Raw genomic sequence first — 22,653 nt, forward strand, 5'->3', positions numbered from 1 at the left:
TTACCCCCTTTTTCGTCACCAATCACGTGCACTTCACTATCGGGACAGAGATTTTCTGCCCTACTCTCTCATGGACAAATATATGTCACAATCTAAACCCAATTCTCCAGCGATGCCACCTAGGCAGAAAGACAAAAAGGCTAAATCCACTGAGCAGGAGGCCCATAATGACTCCAACATAAGTAACATTGACACAACAGCACTCCTACATCAAATATCTCTACTCTTTACACCGCAGTTTGAAGGGCTGAAACAAGAAATTTCCAATTTATCAACAGAGGTTAAACAGATTGCACCTAGACTTCTAGAATTAGAAACCAGAGTTTCAGATGCTGAAGACAAAATACACACGTTAGAACAGACTACTACTGCGCAAGAGAAAATCTTGCACACATTGCAGGCAAGATTAGAGGATTTAGAAGACAGATCACGCCGCAATAACCTAAGAGTTATTGGCCTACCTGAAACTGTAGAATTCTCAGACCTCCTGAAATTTGCTTCCTCTACACTCCCACAGTTAGTTGGTAGCTGTATAGAGAATTTGGTAATCCCAGTGGAAAGGGCCCATAGAATAGGATCACTACGTAAACAACTAGATGGGTCCCTAAAACCTAGACCTGTAATTATAAAGTTTTTAAACTTTCAAGACAAGTTTCATTTGCTCAGGCTTTATCGCAAAAACAATGGAATTATGTTAGGCCAAACAAGGCTTCTTTTGTTTCAAGATTTTTCAGTGGAAACACAAGCTAAACGGAAGGTGATGGCACCATACTGCTCCAGACTTATTAAAGCCAATATTAAGGCGAGGCTTCTGTATCCAGCTAAGATTTTGCTGGAGAAGGATGGTGCCACACTCGCGTTTACCAAACCAGAGGAAATACAAGCTTTTTGCTTAGACAATGGGATCCTATAAAGTTATAAGGTTTTTGTTATGTCTGGGTTCCGCGGCTGGAGGGAAGGTTACTCCGCCGCAGCCTGGTTTTTTTTTTTTTATTTATTTGTTTTTTTTATTTTTTCCCTTTTCCCCCCCTTTTTTTTTTTTCTCCTTTCCCCTCTCCCTTTTTCTCGTATCTTCCCCTTCCCCCCACCCCACTACCAGCTAAGTAATAAAGATGCATAAATTAAAGTTGTTATCTTGGAATATTGGGGGAATCTCCTCACCAATCAAACGAAAATTAATGATAAAACACCTCGGGGTTTATAAACCCGATATAGCTTTTATACAAGAGACCCATCTCCCCCCAGTAGAAGCATTGAAACTTAAAAGCAAATGGGTTGGTGAGGTGCTATTTACACCTTACAGCCAAAAGAAAAGAGGATTGGCCATCTTGTTAAATAAACAGCTAGAGTATCAGGTAGTCTCAGCAGAAAATGACCTAGAAGGAAGATACCAAATTGTTAAAATTCAGATTAATCAAAACCCATATGTATTTTGCAACTTATACGGACCTAATAAAACAGAAAGAGGATTTTGGGAATTTTTGGGTAATAAGCTACATAATTTTATTGGGGACAATATAATTATTGTTGGTGACTATAATATGACATTCTCACACACTTTAGATAGATTTAATAGTAAATCCACTGACAAAAAGGTCAGGGAAGCAAAGTTACTCGCTAAACTCTGCCAGAAGCTGTCCCTCAAGGATATTTGGCGAATCCAACATCCAGATCATAGGGAATACACATGCGAATCTAAATCCTTTAGATCCTTCTCGAGAATAGATTTCTTCCTAATCTCTAGTCAAATGTTGCGGTCAGATATTAAATCAGATATTGAAGAAATCAAATTATCTGATCACGCAATAATCTCGTTAGAAATTCAGTATAGAATACCACTCCGGGCTAGTAACGCGCGCTTGTTCTTTCCTCAATATCTTTCTCATAATATTAAATTCTCTACGTGGCTGCAACAGAGTTGGAAAGAGTTCTTTGATTTTAATAAGAACTATTTGAGTAAGCCTGAAATTCTTTGGGAAACGGCAAAGGCTGTTATGAGAGGCGAAATAAAAGCATATTTGATCAGGGAGAAGGCCAAAAGAAAGCAGCGAGAGGAACAGCTAGCTAACACGCTTAGGAATAAATACGCTCAATATATTCAGAATCCTTCTATAGGAAATTGGAACAAATACAAAAAGGCTAAATCGGAACGAGACCTCTTCTTTAAACAATTAATGACTGTAGATGATTTGAAGCAAAAAGCTTTTTTTGCAGGTAGTCAAGGTATATCGGCTAAAACACTAGCTAGAATGGTAAAGGCCAGACAACAAAAAAATTATATCTCAGCTATTAAATACCAAGGTAAAAGACTGATCAAGAGCTCAGAGATTAGAGAAGCCTTCCTAGATTACTTTCAAAAAGTATATTCCTCCACACCAATAGATGTAGCCAATAAAGATTATTTTTGGGAACAGATTAAGTTACCACAGGCTACATCTCAGGATATACAAATACTAAATGAACCCATTACGATCAAAGAGATATCGGATGCGATAAATAATTTAAAATCAGGCAAAGCGCCTGGTCCGGACGATCTTCCGGCCGAATACTATAAACTCCTACGCGAGCAAATTCTCCCTCTTCTCCAGTCTCTATTTAATGATTATTTTATTAATAATAAAGTACAGTCCTCCCTATTCTCTGCTTCACATGTGGTTTTGATCCTGAAAAAAGGAAAAGACCCTGAAGCACCAGCATCCTACAGACCTATCTCGCTCCTTAATCAGGACTACAAACTGCTGACAGCCATTATCGCGAATAGGCTTAAAAGCTGTCTAGACTATATAATACATCCTGATCAAATGGGGTTTATGAGAGGTCATAATCCTGTCAAAAATATTCGGAAAGCACAATTGGTATTGGACTTTTTTGCAAATAAAACATTCCAGAAATCCCATGTTAGACCTGATCTAGCAATCTTAACGGTCGATGCCGAAAAGGCATTCGACTCAATCGGATGGGACCACCTCTTTAGGTCATTGGAAGGTTTTGGTCTGTCGGGCTGTTTTCATCAGTTTATACAGAGACTCTATAGTAACCCGCTGTCAGCAATTATTATCAATGGAGAAACATCGAACAGATTTCCATTGGGGAGAGGGACTCGGCAGGGTTGCCCGTTATCCCCTCTATTATTTAATCTATCCTTAGAGCCCCTGGCAATATATTTGCGACAGGAAGTAAAAGGAATTAGAATAGGTACCCAAAAAATTGTACTCTCGCTCTTTGCAGACGATCTGCTCTTGTTTCTTAGTAATACCGCGCAGGCTATACCTCAAGTTCTCCAGATATTTAGTTTGTTTGGATCCTTTTCTGGCTATAGGATTAATAATGAAAAATCAGAACTTTTATGGATATACAAACCAAGAATAGAAGTGATTCATCCCTTCCAGGAAACTACATGTCTACGCTACCTAGGAGTATTCTTGAGTAATAACCCTAGGTTATGGTATGAATTGAATATTTCTAAATGTATTACTGATATACAAGATAAACTACAAAATTGGTCTAATTTATTATTAAGTATTTCTGCCAGAATCATGCTTATCAAAACTATTATGTTCCCTAAGCTTTTTTATTTTTTACAGAATTTTCCACTCCTACTATACAATAAAGATATCGCTCGAATTCAGAGGATCTTTAACAACTTTATCTGGCGCGGGAAGAAACCACGCATAGCTTTCTCGACACTAACTCTTCCTAAAGATCACGGGGGCCTGGCGTGCCCAAATATTAGACTATATAACTATGTATCTGTGGGTAAGTTTGCACTTGATTGGATCACCCAAAGAGAACAAGTTACTTGGTACGATTTGGAATCATTCCTAATAGCTCCTTTTGACTTAAAAGCGATACTTCATATTCCAGCGACAAAACTTCCATCTAACATTTCTCAATTTTTTACTTTGAAAGACGTTGTGATCGCTTGGCAGAAGATTAGTAAAGCACTTCAGAGCAATTTTTGTAAATCACAATTCCTTCCTATAATGGGTAACCCCAGCTTCTTACCAGGTCTGAAGCCATCTGTATTCTTAGAATGGGCCCTAAAAGGCCTGAAGTCACTCGGTCAATTATGCTTAGATAATAAGTTGGTAATAAGGTCCTTTGAGGAGCTGAAAACCAAATATAATTTAACAAACTCATCCTTTTTTGCTTATCTACAGATAAATCACTGGATAGGGAATTTGAGATTGGAAACAGGACCAGATCTGGAGGCTGGAGAATTAGGGAGAATAATAAAGTTATATCAGGAAGGGGGTAGTAGAACTACCCACTTATAAAAAACGCTGATTAGCGCACAAGGGGATCAACATATTGATAGAATAACAGTGAAATGGAAGAAAGCATTTTCTCGGGTGGAAAGGGAGTGGGTCGCGACTAGTCTGAGGTTAATATCCAAGGCCACAGTTACAGTTAGCTGGCAAGAATCTCATCTCAAGCTGATGAATATGGCATACTTGTCACCTGCTAGAATATCAAAGTGGTCTGGCTCTACAGAACGAGGAGAATGCCATAAATGTAGACAGGCAATGGCAGACTTAATACACTGTGTTTGCAAATGCCCCAAGTTAGTTCAATTTTGGAACAAAGTGAATTTTTGGTGCAACAAACTCTTAGATATCCAGATACAGATTACACAAAAGGAGATACTTTTCCTCTTTAATTCTGATTCACCAACAATCAATTATAGATTCCTAAATGCAGTAATATTGACAGCTAGAAATGTAATATTTTCGAATTGGAAAAGTAAGGGAAGTTTAAGGTTTTCGGAATTCTTGAGTAAAGTACAGCATCAAATAATAATGGAACAATACAACATGAAAAGTCTTAGCAATAAACAACTATATCGATTTTTTGCCAAATGGAAACCTCTGATTCTGGCGTTACCTATAAATTCCCAATTACAATTGATAGCCACTTTTAGGAAATCTGAGTGGTTTATACAACAGATTGACACTGGAATATTTCCAAGGTTATGGCTATCAGAATCAACCAACTAGTGAGAGAGAAGGGCACTACTCTCTTTCAGATGTATCTTTCCCCCCTCCCTTCTTTCCCTTCCCCCCCCCAATAGAGCTTGATGTCGCTTGAAGACCTTGTCATAAGCTTAGTGGATACTGCAAGATAGAACGCCTAACATATCCTAGATATAGAAGAGAATGGATATGAGTAAACTATTGTTCAATAACCTATTCTCAACTCTGTTAAGGGACAGTTAAGATGTGAGTGTTTCTTTTTGTCTTTTCGATGTAATGAAAACAGAAAAAACCCAGCTCGGTGCACAAATATTGCCCTCACTGAGATGATTAACCAATTGTGAGAAAGTACATATGTTATGTTATTTTGTTATGCTTATGCTTTGTATCATGCTTTACCTTGCCCTGTGTGGCATAAAAGGTTTGTGTTATTTGATTGTACACTGTGCTGGATTAAAATAAATATATTAAAAAGAGAAAAAAAAAAAAAAAAAAAAGACCTCACAGAGGATGAAAACCGGGGAACCCGGAGAATGGGTACAGGACTCACTCGTAATTCCCAGCCCAAAGGAAAGAGAAAACCCTTAGTCGGAGGTCAACACCCCCCCTCTAGAGCCCAAAGGCCCCAAGGGCAACACTAAGTGAAATGAAAATGAGAACAGAGTCACCCGAAGGAGGGAGTAGGAAAGAAAGGCTAGTCTCCATAATCCTTTCAGATTAACGTTCCAGAGGACCACACCCAAGAGAGAAGAATGCAAAGCATCCCGAACCCAGGCAGAAAAACATCCCCTAAGCAAAAAGCTTGGAAAAAGAGACAATACCCCTGATATGGAGACGATTAACTCCTGAAGGAAGACAGAATCTCATGGCCTTCACTAATTAAGCGGCCAAAACCGCCAGAAAAAACGGACGAAATCCAGAAAGAACCTCTAAAAGGAACAAGTACTAAAAGGACACTTCCAAAGAGACAATGAAATGCAAAACTGTAAGAACGGTGGTATGAAGTACCTAAATCCTCCAAACCTCTAACCCACAACTGGAAGGAACACTCTAGTTCCCGGAAAAATCAGAAAAGACTGGGCATGTCACAGCGGATCTCAACGGAGTCCCAGCCAACTAGATTGAAAGGCGAATGAAGACTTAACCAATCCCCCATGCACTTAAGCAACCACGGACCATCAAGTCCTCTCAGGATGCTAGTTGAAGCTTGTAAAATAAAAAAAGTAAACAACACAAATCCTATTGTGATTACTAGGTGCCCTCACCGGACCAGACGGACATAAAAAGGCACCACGTGTCTGAACTAGGCCTCAAAGACAGAAGGATTTGTACCCAGTCAGGACCAGCCTGAAACCAAGGTCCGCAGCACTGTTGAGGCCACATAGATTCTCCCCCCAGATGGAGGGATAAAGAACAGTCAGACAGCATAGGACTAGTACGTCAGAATTCTATCAGCCAATAGGAATTAAGGTAGAAAAATTCCTATTGGCTGATCCAATCAGCCAATAGGATTGAGCACGCATTATATTGGCTGATTGGCACAGCCAATAGAATGCAAGCTCAATCCTATTGGCTGATTGGATCAGCCAATAGGATTTTTTCTACCTTAATTCCGATTGGCTGATAGCATTCTATCAGACAATCAGAATTCAAGGGACGCCATCTTGGATGTCACTTAAAGGTACCTTCATTCTTCAGTTGGATGTCGTTGGAAGAGGATGCTCCGCGTCGGCTGGCTTGAAGATGGACCCGCTCCGGATGGAGGAAGATAGAAGATGTAACCTGGATGAAGACTTCTGCCCGTCTGGAGGAAATCTTATGCCCGGATCGTTTGAAGACTTCTGGCCGTCTGGAGGATCACTTGTGCATGGTTGGGTGAAGACGTCTCAAGGTAGGGTGATCTTCAAGGGGTTAGTGTTAGGTTTTATTAAGGGGGGATTGGGTGGGTTTTAGAGTAGGGTTGGGTGTGTGGGTGGTGGGTTTTATTGTTGGTGGGGTATTGTATTTTTTTTTTACAGGTAAAAGAGCTGATTACTTTGGGGCAATGCCCCGCAAAAAGGCCCTTTTAAGGGCTATTTGTAATTTAGTATAGGGTATGGATTTTTTTTATTTTGGAGGGCTTTTTTATTTTATTAGGGGGATTAGATTAGGTGTAATTAGTTTAAAATTCTTGTAATTATTTTATTATTTTCTGTAATTTAGTGTTTGTTTTTTTCCTTACTTTAGTTTATTTAATTTAATTGTAATTAATTGTAGTTAGTTTAGGTAATTAATTTAATTATAGTGTAGTGTTAGGTGTAATTGTAACGTAGGTTAGGGTTTATTTTACAGGTAAATTTGTATTTATTTTAGCTAGGTAGTTATTAAATAGTTAATAACTATTTAATAACTATTGTACCTAGTTAAAATAAATACAAAGTTGCCTGTAAAATAAAAATAAACCCTAAGCTAGCTACAATGTAACTATTAGTTATATTGTAGCTAGCTTAGGGTTTATTTTATAGGTAAGTATTTAGTTTTAAATAGGAGTAATTTAGTTAATTGTATTAATTTTATTTTGTTTTATTTAAATAATATTTAAGTTGGGGGGGTTAGGTTTAGGGTTAGACTTAGGTTTAGGGGTTAATACATTTAATATAGTGGCAGCGACGTTGGGGGTGGCAGATTAGGGGTTAATAAATGTAGGTAGGTGTCGGCGATGTTAGGAACGGCAGATTAGGGGTTAATAAAATTTAACTCGTGTTTGAGAGGCGGGATTGCGGCGGTTTAGGGGTTAATATATTTATTTAAGTGGCGGTGATGTCCGGTCGGCAGATTAGGGGTTAAAAACTTTATTTTAGTGTTTGCGATGTGGGGGGGGGGGGGTTTCTCGGTTTAGGGGTTAATAGGTAGTTTATGGGTGTTAGTGTACTTTATAGCACTTTAGTTAAGAGTTTTATGTTACAGCATTAGCCCATAAAACTCTTAACTACTGACTTTTAAATGCGGTAGGAGTCTTGACAGGAGAGGGTCTACCGCTCACTTTTTCCAAGACTCGTAATACCGGCGTTAGGTAAATACCATTGAAAAGATAGGATACACAAATTGACGTAAGGGGATTTGCGGTATGTTCGAGTCGCGGAAAAAAAGTGAGCGGTACACCTGTACCTGCCAGCAGGCGTTAAAAAGCAGCGTTGGGACCCCTCAACGCTGCTTTTTAAGGCTAACGCAAGACTCGTAATCTAGGCGATGGTTATTTTACCTGCTCTCACCCATAGTAATCCTGAAAATCTGGCCTGTTAAAAAACAGTGGCCTAGATCAATACCTTGGATTGTCTACTTTAAAAAATATATATAGTTTTCCTAGGTAAATAATAATATAAAAAAAGCTCTATTTCTGTTTTAACAAAGTAATAACAAAAATGAAAAAAAAGCTCTCTGGTACTTTGGGAAAGTTTTTCTCTAAAATTCCCCAAAGCAAAGGGGATAAAAACATTTCACCCACAATAGTTTTTTTTACCTATATACAAATAAATACAATGATAAATGAGATAATCCTTACATTTGATATATATTTCCTCTCTTGAATTTTCAGCTTGAAAACGTAGTTCTTCAAAAGCCATTATCAAGCGCTTCAAATAAATAAATAAATAAAGTTATTTAAACTGAAAAGATACTCTATAACATACTTCAAACTTTTTTTTTTTTAAATAAATGACATACTAATCAGTATAAGTGTGTTTAGAAGAAACATATATACCCTAGGTATTAGTTATTATTTTAATTTATCATTCTTAATAATTATTTATGTCTACAAAAATATTCTTGCTATGATTCCATAAGGTCTGGGGTGTTATGATCGATTAACCGCTTAATGTTTTTTGAACGTGGATTGCGTTTTAGATCCTATTCCAGGATCTTTGCAGCCGGAGGGGAGGTCTAATAGAGTGGTCCTGTTGCTTGTGGGAAGACCCGCGCTACTATGACCTTAAAAAACTTTAACAACCAGCGACATATAAAGTACATTGTGGTCGTTAAGGGGTTAATATTGTATAAAGCCAAGCTATCACAAAAGTTACGATAAATACATTTTCTAGCCCTTCCCAAATAAATATTGACTATATTAACAATTTAAATACTTAAAACTGGACAGCACTCCAACTACTATTCGAACCCATCAAAAACATTTAAAATGTGCTCTATTATCAAGAGTTTATTATTTTCTTTATATGATTTGTAGGCTCAGAACTGACTTGGAACCCAGTACCCCTAGACAACTTTACTCCATAAAGATTTAAGAAGACTCTGAGTGAAACAGAGGTAAGGATCTAGTGGGTAATTTAACATCCATAACTATCCTCAGGTGTCCCGGGGACCCGTTTCTAGCCTCCCCCTGAGGGTTTACAGGCATATCTGCAGTATCCTCTGCAGTATATTTACTTACACTCTCTACTGGATCAGTAACTTTTGAGGGAGAAAGGTCTCAGCATACAGGTAAGGCACAGGGGAGGGGTGCTTCAGTCCAGGTAAGTGACAGCCCAGGAGCTATCCAATAGTACTCTCCTTACAGGTACTAAATAGCTGGGGGTCATAGCCTTACAAATGAGGAGCTTCATCTATGTGTTTAACATAGAAAATTGAGGGAATGAGGCACAGGATAGTTCTTTTTTAGCATCATTAGAACTAATTAGCAGCGGAATTTAGCCTTTTTTTACCTCAAAAACCTTATTGCATTTTTTCTACAAATGGGTACTGTCAGGGAGCCAGTAACTGCCTTGTGCTGTTATCAGTTAGATCTATCACAGTGCAGTTGGGCAGGAGGATACAAGGGGCTATAGAAGAGGTGTTTATTCACAATTTTAATTTTTGACAGTGTATTTCAAAATACTGCACAGATCTTGGGCCTGCATATTGTTATGGTGATAAGCTCTGCCCCCTCTCCTTGGCAACCTTTTTCCATTCTCTGCTTCAGCTGCTGTAAATTTGATATGGTGGATTATAAGGCATTTTGGTGTTTTATTCTGGCAAATTTAAACCCTTCTATGCACTGGAGGTAAGAGCTGCTAGGGGTGCTGGGTGTAGGTTTTCTGGGCTACTTAACTTTCATTTTCTTAGCTGCTATGTTCTGAGGTGTGCTGTGGGCTAGTAATGGCGTGAAAAATTTTAATCCCAGATTTTGTACAGCAATTAGCTTTTTAATTGTTTATCCCCATATGTCCATTGTTCTGTGTATTGAGCAGAAAATGTACCCCCCCCTTTTAACCCACTAAGGGGCATTCTGACTCCAGTAGGTGTCTTATGCAGGTCTGCCAACCCTGTATTACCACAACTTGGTTTATTTCCATGCAGCAAACTGCTCAAACTGCCTTAGTTTGTATAATGAGATTATATATTCTAAAAGGCATATCTGCTGTAGATTAACAATTTGCATATTTTTTCCTCATAAATGATTTTTTTTTACATAATTGTGCATAAAAAATGTATACATATAATATTACATGAATGTAGGGTTGCCACCTGCCCCGGTATCACCGGGACAGTCCCGTTCTGGGACTGTATGTCCCGTAACTACCCTCAAATGCCCCGGGCTGAGAGCTCCCCTGGCGCAGCAGTGAGCACAGATAAAAAAAAAAAAACATAGCTGGCCAGGGGAGCTCTTAGCCCGGGAGGAGAGACAGAGCCTGGAGTGTGTGGGAGGGGGAAGAGGAGGGTCGAGGTGATTGATTTGTCACGTTCTGCGCTGTGATGTGCATAACCGTGTGCAAAGATTTTTAGCACCACCTAAGGAGACAAACAGCAGAGGTGCGTGCTAAGGATGTGGCGCAGTACTACGAGGTAAGGATCAGCAGCTTACTTCACTAGCTTTGTGTTTATTTAATGAAAACACAGAAACCTGCATTTATTTCCAGCAGCTGTTCAAATGTACTGGGGTAAAAAATGTCAGACTCCATTAGACCAGGTAGTTTGTGCATCTGTGGGTCACCAACTCCTGCTTCCTCCCCCCATCTCACCAGTAAAATTGTGAGAGGCTATAAAACACCACAATGATTTATACCGCTGCTCAAAACTTTTTTTAACAACCTCACAGACCCAGCCAGGGGTCTGCAAATTGCTCGATACCAAAACATTTGCTTGTATTTTTACCCGGTGATACCTCAAAGTCCAGATTTTAGCTGTGGTCAGAGATGGGGGAACACTTGACCACTATATATACAGCCACTATATATACAGCCCTCTGTGGCAAAAGGACTTAGAGTAGGACCAGTCGAATTGGGGCACCTTGTAAGTGGTGACTGGCTAAGCAAAGTATGGCCATATTGTGTGATTAAGTTCCCAATATTATTTAAAAAAGAATAGTTGTCTCTTGATGTATATGCAGGCAATTTTTTTGCAGCAGTAAAAAATATGTTGTGCTTTTGAAAATAGATGTGCGCTAATACCTCTTTGTTTGTGTAATTACTGGGTCATATTGGCAGCACTCCCAGATGTTGATTTAAACTTTTTGTAAGGTGTGCTAAAAAAACAAATTTTGTATTTGTATTTAAAATTACCAGGGAGACTGACCACCTCCCATTGGTTTAAGCACCCCACCCAAGTTCAGGTGCGCTCATTACAGTGTTAAAGAGTTGTGAATAAAAAGCCAGGGAGTCTCATTCTATTATGAAGAGTAAAAGCAGGAATGTTTCAGCCCTCTGTGGCAAAAGGACTTAGAGTAGGACCAGTCGAATTGGGGCACCTTGTAAGTGGTGACTGGCTAAGCAAAGTATGACCATATTGTGTGACTAAGTTCCCAATATTATTTAAAAAAGAATAGTTGTCTCTTGATGTATATGCAGGCAATTTTTTTGCAGCAGTAAAAAATATGTTGTGCTTTTGAAAATAGATGTGCGCTAATACCTCTTTGTTCGTGTAATTACTGGGTCATATTGGCAGCACTCCCAGATGTTGATTTAAACTTTTTGTAAGGTGTGCTAAAAAAACAAATTTTGTATTTGTATTTAAAATTACCAGGGAGACTGACCATCTCCCATTGGTTTAAGCACCCCACCCAAGTTCAGGTATGCTCATTACAGTGTTAAAGAGTTGTGAATAAAAAGCCAGGGAGTCTCATTCTATTATGAAGAGTAAAAGCAGGAATGTTTCAGCCCTCTGTGGCAAAAGGACTTAGAGTAGGATCAGTCGAATTGGGGCAACTTGTAAGTGGTGACTGGCTAAGCAAAGTATGGCCATATTGTGTGACTAAGTTCCCAATATTATTTAAAAAAGAATAGTTGTCTCTTGATGTATATGCAGGCAATTTTTTTGCAGCAGTAAAAAATATGTTGTGCTTTTGAAAATAGATGTGCGCTAATACCTCTTTGTTTGTGTAATTACTGGGTCATATTGGCAGCACTCCCAGATGTTGATTTAAACTTTTTGTAAAGTGTGCTAAAAAACCAAATTTTGTATTTGTATTTAAAATTACCAGAGAGACTGACCATCTCCCATTGGTTTAAGCACCCCACCCAAGTTCAGGTGTGCTCATTACAGTGTTAAAGAGTTGTGAATAAAAAGCCAGGGAGTCTCATTCTATTAGGAAGAGTAAAAGCAGGAATGTTTCAGCCCTCTGTGGCAAAAGGACTTAGAGTAGGACCAGTCGAATTGGGGCACCTTGTAAGTGGTGACTGGCTAAGCAAAGTATGACCATATTGTGTGACTAAGTTCCCAATATTATTTAAAAAAGAATAGTTGTCTCTTGATGTATATGCAGGCAATTTTTTTGCAGCAGTAAAAAAACATAATTTATGCTTACCTGATAAATTCCTTTCTTCTGTTGTGTGATCAGTCCACGGGTCATCATTACTTCTGGGATATAACTCCTCCCCAACAGGAAATGCAAGAGGATTCACCCAGCAGAGCTGTATATAGCTCCTCCCCTCTACGTCAGTCCCAGTCATTCGACCAAGAATCAACGAGAAAGGAGTAACCAAGGGTGAAGTGGTGACTGGAGTATAATTTAAAAAATATTTACCTGCCTTAAAACAGGGCGGGCCGTGGACTGATCACACAACAGAAGAAAGGAATTTATCAGGTAAGCATAAATTATGTTTTCTTCTGTTATGTGTGATCAGTCCACGGGTCATCATTACTTCTGGGATACCAATACCAAAGCAAAAGTACACGGATGACGGGAGGGATAGGCAGGCTCATTATACAGAAGGAACCACTGCCTGAAGAACCTTTCTCCCAAAAATAGCCTCCGAAGAAGCAAAAGTGTCAAATTTGTAAAATTTGGAAAAAGTATGAAGCGAAGACCAAGTTGCAGCCTTGCAAATCTGTTCAACAGAGGCCTCATTCTTAAAGGCCCAAGTGGAAGCCACAGCTCTAGTGGAGTGGGCTGTAATTCTTTCAGGAGGCTGCTGTCCAGCAGTCTCATAGGCTAAACGTATTATGCTACGAAGCCAAAAAGAGAGAGAGGTAGCAGAAGCTTTTTGACCTCTCCTCTGTCCAGAATAAACGACAAACAGGGAAGAAGTTTGGCGAAAATCTTTAGTTGCCTGCAAGTAGAACTTGAGGGCACGAACTACATCCAGATTGTGTAGAAGACGTTCCTTCTTTGAAGAAGGATTTGGACACAAGGATGGAACAACAATCTCTTGATTGATATTCCTGTTAGTGACTACCTTAGGTAAGAACCCAGGTTTAGTACGCAGAACTACCTTGTCTGAGTGAAAAATCAGATAAGGAGAATCACAATGTAAGGCTGATAACTCAGAGACTCTTCGAGCCGAGGAAATAGCCATTAAAAACAGAACTTTCCAAGATAACAATTTTATATCAATGGAATGAAGGGGTTCAAACGGAACACCTTGTAAAACGTTAAGAACTAAGTTTAAACTCCATGGCGGAGCAACAGCTTTAAACACAGGCTTGATCCTAGCTAAAGCCTGACAAAAAGCCTGGACGTCTGGATTTTCTGACAGACGCCTGTGTAACAAGATGGACAGAGCTGAAATCTGTCCCTTTAATGAACTAGCTGATAAACCCTTTTCTAAACCTTCTTGAAGAAAAGACAATATCCTAGCGATCCTAACCTTACTCCAGGAGTAACCTTTGGATTCGCACCAGTATAGGTATTTACGCCATATTTTATGGTAAATCCTTCTGGTAACAGGCTTCCTAGCCTGTATCAGGGTATCAATAACCGACTCAGAAAAACCACGTTTTGATAAAATCAAGCGTTCAATTTCCAAGCAGTCAGCTTCAGAGAATTTAGATTTTGATGTCTGAATGGACCCTGTATCAGAAGGTCCTGTCTTAGAGGTAGAGACCAAGGCGGACAGGATGACATGTCCACTAGATCTGCATACCAAGTCCTGCGTGGCCATGCAGGCGCTATTAGAATCACTGATGCTCTCTCCTGTTTGATTTTGGCAATCAATCGAGGAAGCAGCGGGAGGGGTGGAAACACATAAGCCATCCCGAAGTTCCAAGGTGCTGTCAAAGCATCTATCAGAACCGCTCCCGGATCCCTGGATCTGGACCCGTAGTGAGGAAGTTTGGAGTTCTGGCGAGACGCCATGAGATCTATCTCTGGTTTGCCCCAACGTCGAAGTATTTGGGCAAAGACCTCCGGATGAAGTTCCCACTCCCCCGGATGAAAAGTCTGTCGACTCAAGAAATCCGCCTCCCAGTTCTCCACTCCCGGGATGTGGATTGCTGACAAGTGGCAAGAGTGAGACTCTGCCCAGCGAATTATCTTTGATACTTCCATCATTGCTAGGGAGCTTCTTGTCCCTCCCTGATGGTTGATGTAAGCTACAGTCGTGATGTTGTCCGACTGAAACCTGATGAACCCCCGAGTTGTTAATTGGGGCCAAGCCAGAAGGGCATTGAGAACTGCTCTCAATTCCAGAATGTTTATTGGAAGGAGACTCTCCTCCTGATTCCATAGTCCCTGAGCCTTCAGAGAATTCCAGACAGCGCCCCAACCTAGTAGGCTGGCGTCTGTTGTTACAATTGTCCAGTCTGGCCTGCTGAATGGCATCCCCCTGGACAGGTGTGGCCGATAAAGCCACCATAGAAGAGAATTTCTGGTCTCTTGATTCAGATTCAGAGTAGGGGACAAATCTGAGTAATCCCCATTCCACTGACTTAGCATGCACAATTGCAGCGGTCTGAGGTGTAGGCGTGCAAAAGGTACTATGTCCATTGCCGCTACCATTAAGCCGATCACCTCCATGCATTGAGCTACTGACGGGTGTTGAATGGAATGAAGGACACGGCATGCATTTTGAAGCTTTGTTAACCTGTCTTCTGTCAGGTAAATCTTCATTTCTACAGAATCTATAAGAGTCCCCAAGAATGGAACTCTTGTGAGAGGAAAAAGAGAACTCTTCTTTTCGTTCACTTTCCATCCATGCGACCTTAGAAATGCCAGAACTAACTCTGTATGAGACTTGGCAGTCTGAAAGCTTGAAGCTTGTATTAGAATGTCGTCTAGGTACGGAGCTACCGAAATCCCTCGCGGTCTTAGTACCGCCAGAAGGGCACCCAGAACCTTTGTGAAGATTCTTGGAGCCGTAGCCAATCCGAATGGAAGAGCTACAAACTGGTAGTGCCTGTCTAAGAAGGCAAACCTTAGATACCGGTGATGATCTTTGTGGATCGGTATGTGAAGGTAAGCATCTTTTAAATCCACTGTGGTCATGTACTGACCCTTTTGGATCATGGGTAAGATTGTCCGAATAGTTTCCATTTTGAAGGATGGAACTCTTAGGAATTTGTTTAGAATCTTTAAATCTAAGATTGGCCTGAAAGTTCCCTCTTTTTTGGGAACCACAAACAGGTTTGAGTAGAACCCTTGTCCTTGTTCCGACCGCGGAACCGGATGGATCACTCCCATTAATAACAGATCTTGTACACAGCGTAGAAACGCCTCTTTCTTTATCTGGTTTGTTGACAACCTTGACAGATGAAATCTCCCTCTTGGGGGAGATAATTTGAAGTCTAGAAGGTATCCCTGAGATATGATCTCTAGTGCCCAGGGATCCTGAACATCTCTTGCCCAGGCCTGGGCGAAGAGAGAAAGTCTGCCCCCCACTAGATCCGGTCCCGGATCGGGGGCTCTCGATTCATGCTGTCTTTGGGGCAGCAGCAGGTTTCCTGGCCTGCTTGCTCTTGTTCCAGGACTGGTTAGGCTTCCAGCCTTGCCTGTAACGAGCAACAGCTCCCTCCTGTTTTGGTGCAGTGGAGGTTGATGCTGCTCCTGTTTTGAAATTCCGAAAGGGACGAAAATTAGACTGTCTAGCCTTAGCTTTGGCTTTGTCTTGAGGTAGGGCGTGGCCCTTACCCCCTGTAATGTCAGCGATAATTTCTTTCAAACCGGGCCCAAATAAAGACTGCCCCTTGAAAGGTATATTAAGTAATTTGGACTTAGAAGTAACATCGGCTGACCAGGATTTTAGCCACAGCGCCCTACGTGCCTGTATGGCGAATCCTGAGTTCTTAGCCGTAAGTTTGGTTAAATGTACTACGGCCTCCGAAATGAAAGAATTAGCTAGTTTAAGGACTCTAAGCCTGTCCGTAATGTCGTCTAGCGTAGATGAACTAAGGTTCTCTTCCAGAGACTCAATCCAAAATGCTGCCGCAGCCGTAATCGGCGCGATACATGCAAGGGGTTGCAATATAAAACCTTGTTGAACAAACATTTTCTTAAGGTAACCCTCTAATTTTTTATCCATTGGATCTGAAAAAGCACAGCTATCCTCCACCGGGATAGTGGTACGCTTAGCTAAAGTAGAAACTGCTCCCTCCACCTTAGGGACCGTTTGCCATAAGTCCCGAGTGGTGGCGTCTATTGGAAACATCTTTCTAAATATTGGAGGGGGTGAGAACGGCACACCGGGTCTATCCCACTCCTTAGTAACAATTTCAGTTAGTCTCTTAGGTATAGGAAAAACGTCAGTACTCGCCGGTACCGCAAAGTATTTATCCAACCTACACAGTTTCTCTGGTATTGCAACTGTGTTACAATCATTAAGAGCTGCTAAGACCTCCCCTAGTAATACACGGAGGTTTTTCAATTTAAATTTAAAATTTGAAATATCTGAATCCAATCTGTTTGGATCAGAACCGTCACCCACAGAATGAAGCTCTCCGTCCTCATGCTCTGCGAGCTGTGACGCAGTATCAGACATGGCCCTAGTATTGTCAGCGCACTCTGTTCTCACCCCAGAGTGATCACGCTTGCCTCTTAGTTCTGGTAATTTAGACAAAACTTCAGTCATAACAGTAGCCATATCTTGTAATGTTATCTGTAATGGCCGCCCAGATGTACTAGGCGCCATAATATCACGCACCTCCCGGGCGGGAGATGCAGGTACTGCCGCGTGAGGCGAGTTAGTCGGCATAACTCTCCCCTCGCTGTTTGGTGAAATTTGTTCACATTGTACAGATTGACTTTTATTTAAAGTAGCATCAATACAGTTAGTACATAAATTTCTATTGGGCTCCACCTTGGCATTGGAACAAATGACACAGATATCTTCCTCTGAGTCAGACATGTTTAACACACTAGCAAAAAAACTTACAACTTGGTTATAATCTTTTTTAGCAAAAACGTACTGTGCCTCAAAGAGGTACTAAACGATTAAATGACAGTTGAAATAATGAACTGAAAAACAGTTATAGCATCAAACTTTAAAACAACACAACTTTTAGCAAAGGCTTGTTCCCATTAGTAAAATAACACTAATTAAATTTGACATAAAAAATGCAAAGCAACGTTTTTATTCACAGTCACTATAAGAATTCTCACAGCTCTGCTGAGAGAATTTACCTCCCTTCAAAGAAGTTTGAAGACCCCTGAGATCTGTCAGAGATGAACCGGATCATGCAGGAAATATAAAAGTAACTGACTGGAATTTTTTGATGCGTAGCAAAGAGCGCCAAAAACGGCCCCTCCCTCTCCCACACAGCAGTGAAGAGAAACGAAACTGTCACAAATAAAAGTAAAAAAGGCTGCCAAGTGGAAAATAATGCCCAAATATTTATTCACACAGTACCTCAGCAATGTAAACGATTCTACATTCCAGCAAAAACGTTTACATGATAAATAGTTATTAAAAGGATTAGTGACCTTTAACAGAGTAGTTCCGGTGAAATACCATCCCCAGAATACTGAAGTGTATACATACATGTCATTTTAACGGTATGGCAGGATTTTCTCATCAATTCCATTCAGAAAATAAAAACTGCTACATACCTCAATGCAGATTCATCTGCCCGCTGTCCCCTGATCTGAAGCCTTTACCTCCCTCAGATGGCCGAGAACAGCAATATGATCTTAACAACTCCGGATAAAATCATAGTAAAAAACTCTGGCAGATTCTTCCTCAAACTCTGCCAGAGAAGTAATAACACGCTCCGGTGCTATTGTAAAATAACAAACTTTTGATTGAAGTCATAAAAACTAAGTATAATCACCATAGTCCTCTCACACATCCTATCTAGTCGTTGGGTGCAAGAGAATGACTGGGACTGACGTAGAGGGGAGGAGCTATATACAGCTCTGCTGGGTGAATCCTCTTGCATTTCCTGTTGGGGAGGAGTTATATCCCAGAAGTAATGATGACCCGTGGACTGATCACACATAACAGAAGAAATATGTTGTGCTTTTGAAAATAGATGTGCGCTAATACCTCTTTGTTCGTGTAATTACTGGGTCATATTGGCAGCACTCCCAGATGTTGATTTAAACTTTTTGTAAGGTGTGCTAAAAAAACAAATTTTGTATTTGTATTTAAAATTACCAGGGAGACTGACCATCTCTCATTGGTTTAAGCACCCCACCCAAGTTCAGGTATGCTCATTACAGTGTTAAAGAGTTGTGAATAAAAAGCCAGGGAGTCTCATTCTATTATGAAGAGTAAAAGCAGGAATGTTTCAGCCCTCTGTGGCAAAAGGACTTAGAGTAGGATCAGTCGAATTGGGGCAACTTGTAAGTGGTGACTGGCTAAGCAAAGTATGGCCATATTGTGTGACTAAGTTCCCAATATTATTTAAAAAAGAATAGTTGTCTCTTGATGTATATGCAGGCAATTTTTTTGCAGCAGTAAAAAATATGTTGTGCTTTTGAAAATAGATGTGCGCTAATACCTCTTTGTTTGTGTAATTACTGGGTCATATTGGCAGCACTCCCAGATGTTGATTTAAACTTTTTGTAAAGTGTGCTAAAAAACCAAATTTTGTATTTGTATTTAAAATTACCAGAGAGACTGACCATCTCCCATTGGTTTAAGCACCCCACCCAAGTTCAGGTGTGCTCATTACAGTGTTAAAGAGTTGTGAATAAAAAGCCAGGGAGTCTCATTCTATTAGGAAGAGTAAAAGCAGGAATGTTTCAGCCCTCTGTGGCAAAAGGACTTAGAGTAGGACCAGTCGAATTGGGGCACCTTGTAAGTGGTGACTGGCTAAGCAAAGTATGACCATATTGTGTGACTAAGTTCCCAATATTATTTAAAAAAGAATAGTTGTCTCTTGATGTATATGCAGGCAATTTTTTTGCAGCAGTAAAAAATATGTTGTGCTTTTGAAAATAGATGTGCGCTAATACCTCTTTGTTTGTGTAATTACTGGGTCATATTGGCAGCACTCCCAGATGTTGATTTAAACTTTTTGTAAGGTGTGCTAAAAAAACAAATTTTGTATTTGTATTTAAAATTACCAGGGAGACTGACCATCTCCCATTGGTTTAAGCACCCCACCCAAGTTCAGGTGTGCTCATTACAGTGTTAAAGAGTTGTGAATAAAAAGCCAGGGAGTCTCATTCTATTATGAAGAGTAAAAGCAGGAATGTTTCAGCCCTCTGTGGCAAAAGGACTTAGAGTAGGACCAGTCGAATTGGGGCACCTTGTAAGTGGTGACTGGCTAAGCAAAGTATGGCCATATTGTGTGACTAAGTTCCCAATATTATTTAAAAAAGAATAGTTGTCTCTTGATGTATATGCAGGCAATTTTTTTGCAGCAGTAAAAAATATGTTGTGCTTTTGAAAATAGATGTGCGCTAATACCTCTTTGTTTGTGTAATTACTGGGTCATATTGGCAGCACTCACAGATGTTGATTTAAACTTTTTGTAAGGTGTGCTAAAAAACCAAATATTGTATTTGTATTTAAAATTACCAGGGAGACTGACCATCTCCCATTGGTTTAAGCACCCCACCCAAGTTCAGGTGTGCTCATTACAGTGTTAAAGAGTTGTGAATAAAAAGCCAGGGAGTCTCATTCTATTATGAAGAGTAAAAGCAGGAATGTTTCAGCCCTCTGTGGCAAAAGGACTTAGAGTAGGACCAGTCGAATTGGGGCACCTTGTAAGTGGTGACTGGCTAAGCAAAGTATGGCCTCATTGTGTGACTAAGTTCCCAATATTATTTAAAAAAGAATAGTTGTCTCTTGATGTATATGCAGGCAATTTTTTTGCAGCAGTAAAAAATATGTTGTGCTTTTGAAAATAGATGTGCGCTAATACCTCTTTGTTTGTGTAATTACTGGGTCATATTGGCAGCACTCCCAGATGTTGATTTAAACTTTTTGTAAGGAGTGCTAAAAAAACAAATTTTGTATTTGTATTTATAATATATTATATATATATATATATATATATATATATATATATATTATATTTATATATAATATATATAAATTTGATTTCATATTGAATTTGAGGCTGTAAGAAGCCATGCCCAAGCCACACTCCAACCCACGCCCTCCCCACCCCCATTTAAAAAGTGTCCAGGAATCTTCTATGCAAAAGGTGTCAACCCTACATGTATGTCCTTGCTGTTAAAGTATGATCAATTATGACAGAGTTTCTGTAGTGTTAATGGGTCGAAAATCTCCATCTTTTTTTGGGAACCACAAACAGATTTGAATAGAATCCTAGACCCTGTTCCCTTACTGTGACTGGAACAATCACTCCCAGGGAGGAAAGGTCCTGAACGCAGCTTAAGAATGCCTCTCTTTTTACCTGATCAGCAGATAATCTTGAGAGGAGTAATCTACCCCTGGGAGGACAAGTCTTGAACTATATTTTGTAACCCTGAGATACTATGTCCACAGCCCAAGGGTCTGGGACATCACGTATCAAAGCTTTGCCCCCCACTTGATCCAATCCCGGACCAGGGGCAGACCCTTCATGCTGACTTAGTCTCAGGTGATGGCTTCTTTGATTGCTTCCCCTTATTCCAAGTCTGATGGATCTCCAAGAAGACTTAAACTGCTCTTGAAGTTACAAAAGGAACGAAAATTAGAATTTTGAAGCCCCTTAGGTCTATTCTTCTTGTCTTGTGGTTGAAAGGACCCCTTTCCACCCGTAATTTCAGAAATGATCTCCGCCAGACCAGGACCAAATAGGGTCTTACCCTTATAAGGTAGCGACAGGAGCTTGGAGGTAACATCGTCTGACCAAAATTTTAGTCACAGAGCCCTGCGGGCTAAAACAGTAAAGCCAGACATCTTGGCTCCCAGTCTAATGACTTGCTTGTTGGCGTCAGAGATAAAGGAATTGGCCAGTTTGAGAGACTTAATCCTATCTTGAATCTCCTCTAACGGAGTTTCCTCTAAAATCAACTCGGACAAAGCATCACACCAATAAGATGCTGCGCTTGTTAACGTAGCAATACAAACTGAAGGATGCCATTGTAGACCCTGATGAACATACATTTTCTTTAAATATGTCTCCAGCTTTTGTCCATGGGATCCTTAAAAGAACAGCTATCCTCAATAGGAATTGTGGTTCCCTTGTCCAGAGTAGAAATAGCCCCTTCTACTTAAGGCACAGTGCGCCATGAGTCCCAAATGGAGTCAGCAACAGGAAACATCTTTTTAAAGACAGGAGATGGGAAAAAAAAGGGAATCCCTGGTTTATCCCATTTCTGTGCTATGATCTCCAACACATGGTCTGGAACAAGAAACACTTCCACAGAGGAAGGCACATCATAGTATTTATTAATCTCACTAGATTTTTTAGGGTTGACAGCTACACAAGAATCGGAGTTGTTGAAAGTAGCCAGTACCTCCTTTAGAAGTAAAGGAAGATGTTCAAGCTTAAATCTAAAGTTTACTTCTTTAGACTCAGTCAAAGGATTTATACTGTCAGAATCTGAGATCTCACCCTCAGAAGCTACCGAGGTATCCTCCTCATCCGACTTATGGGGGAGGTCAACCATCGCAGAAGAAGATGGAACAGACACCATACAATCAAAAATATGCTTAGATTTCCTCTTGCACTGACCCATTATGGGAAAAGCAGATAATGCCGCAGATACCGCAGAAGATATCCGAGCAGCAAAATCTATAGGCAAATATACTCCTCCAGGAGACTGAGAGGAACCTCAGGGCACTACATGTGATACCATTGAGGCTTGGGACGTTTGAGGAGAAAGCTGTGGCATATCCTGAACAGCATTATCCTGAGAGATATTAGGCTCAGAAAAAAGTAATTTATCTTTAAATCTTAGGGTCTTTTTTTAAACATGAGGAACAAAATTGCATAGGCAAAACAACTTGAGCCTCCAAACATAACAAGCATTTATCAAAAGGAACAGACTCCTGTTCATTACCCAAAAAGTAAGGAATGTCACTTTAAGAAGGATAGGTCTTAAACCCTATTTTAGTCCTTCAAAGCATTAAACAAATTTAAAATAAAAATGAAAAATACA

This window comes from Bombina bombina, chromosome 3 (assembly GCF_027579735.1).
Source record: "Bombina bombina isolate aBomBom1 chromosome 3, aBomBom1.pri, whole genome shotgun sequence".
NCBI classification, from domain to species: domain Eukaryota; kingdom Metazoa; phylum Chordata; class Amphibia; order Anura; family Bombinatoridae; genus Bombina; species Bombina bombina.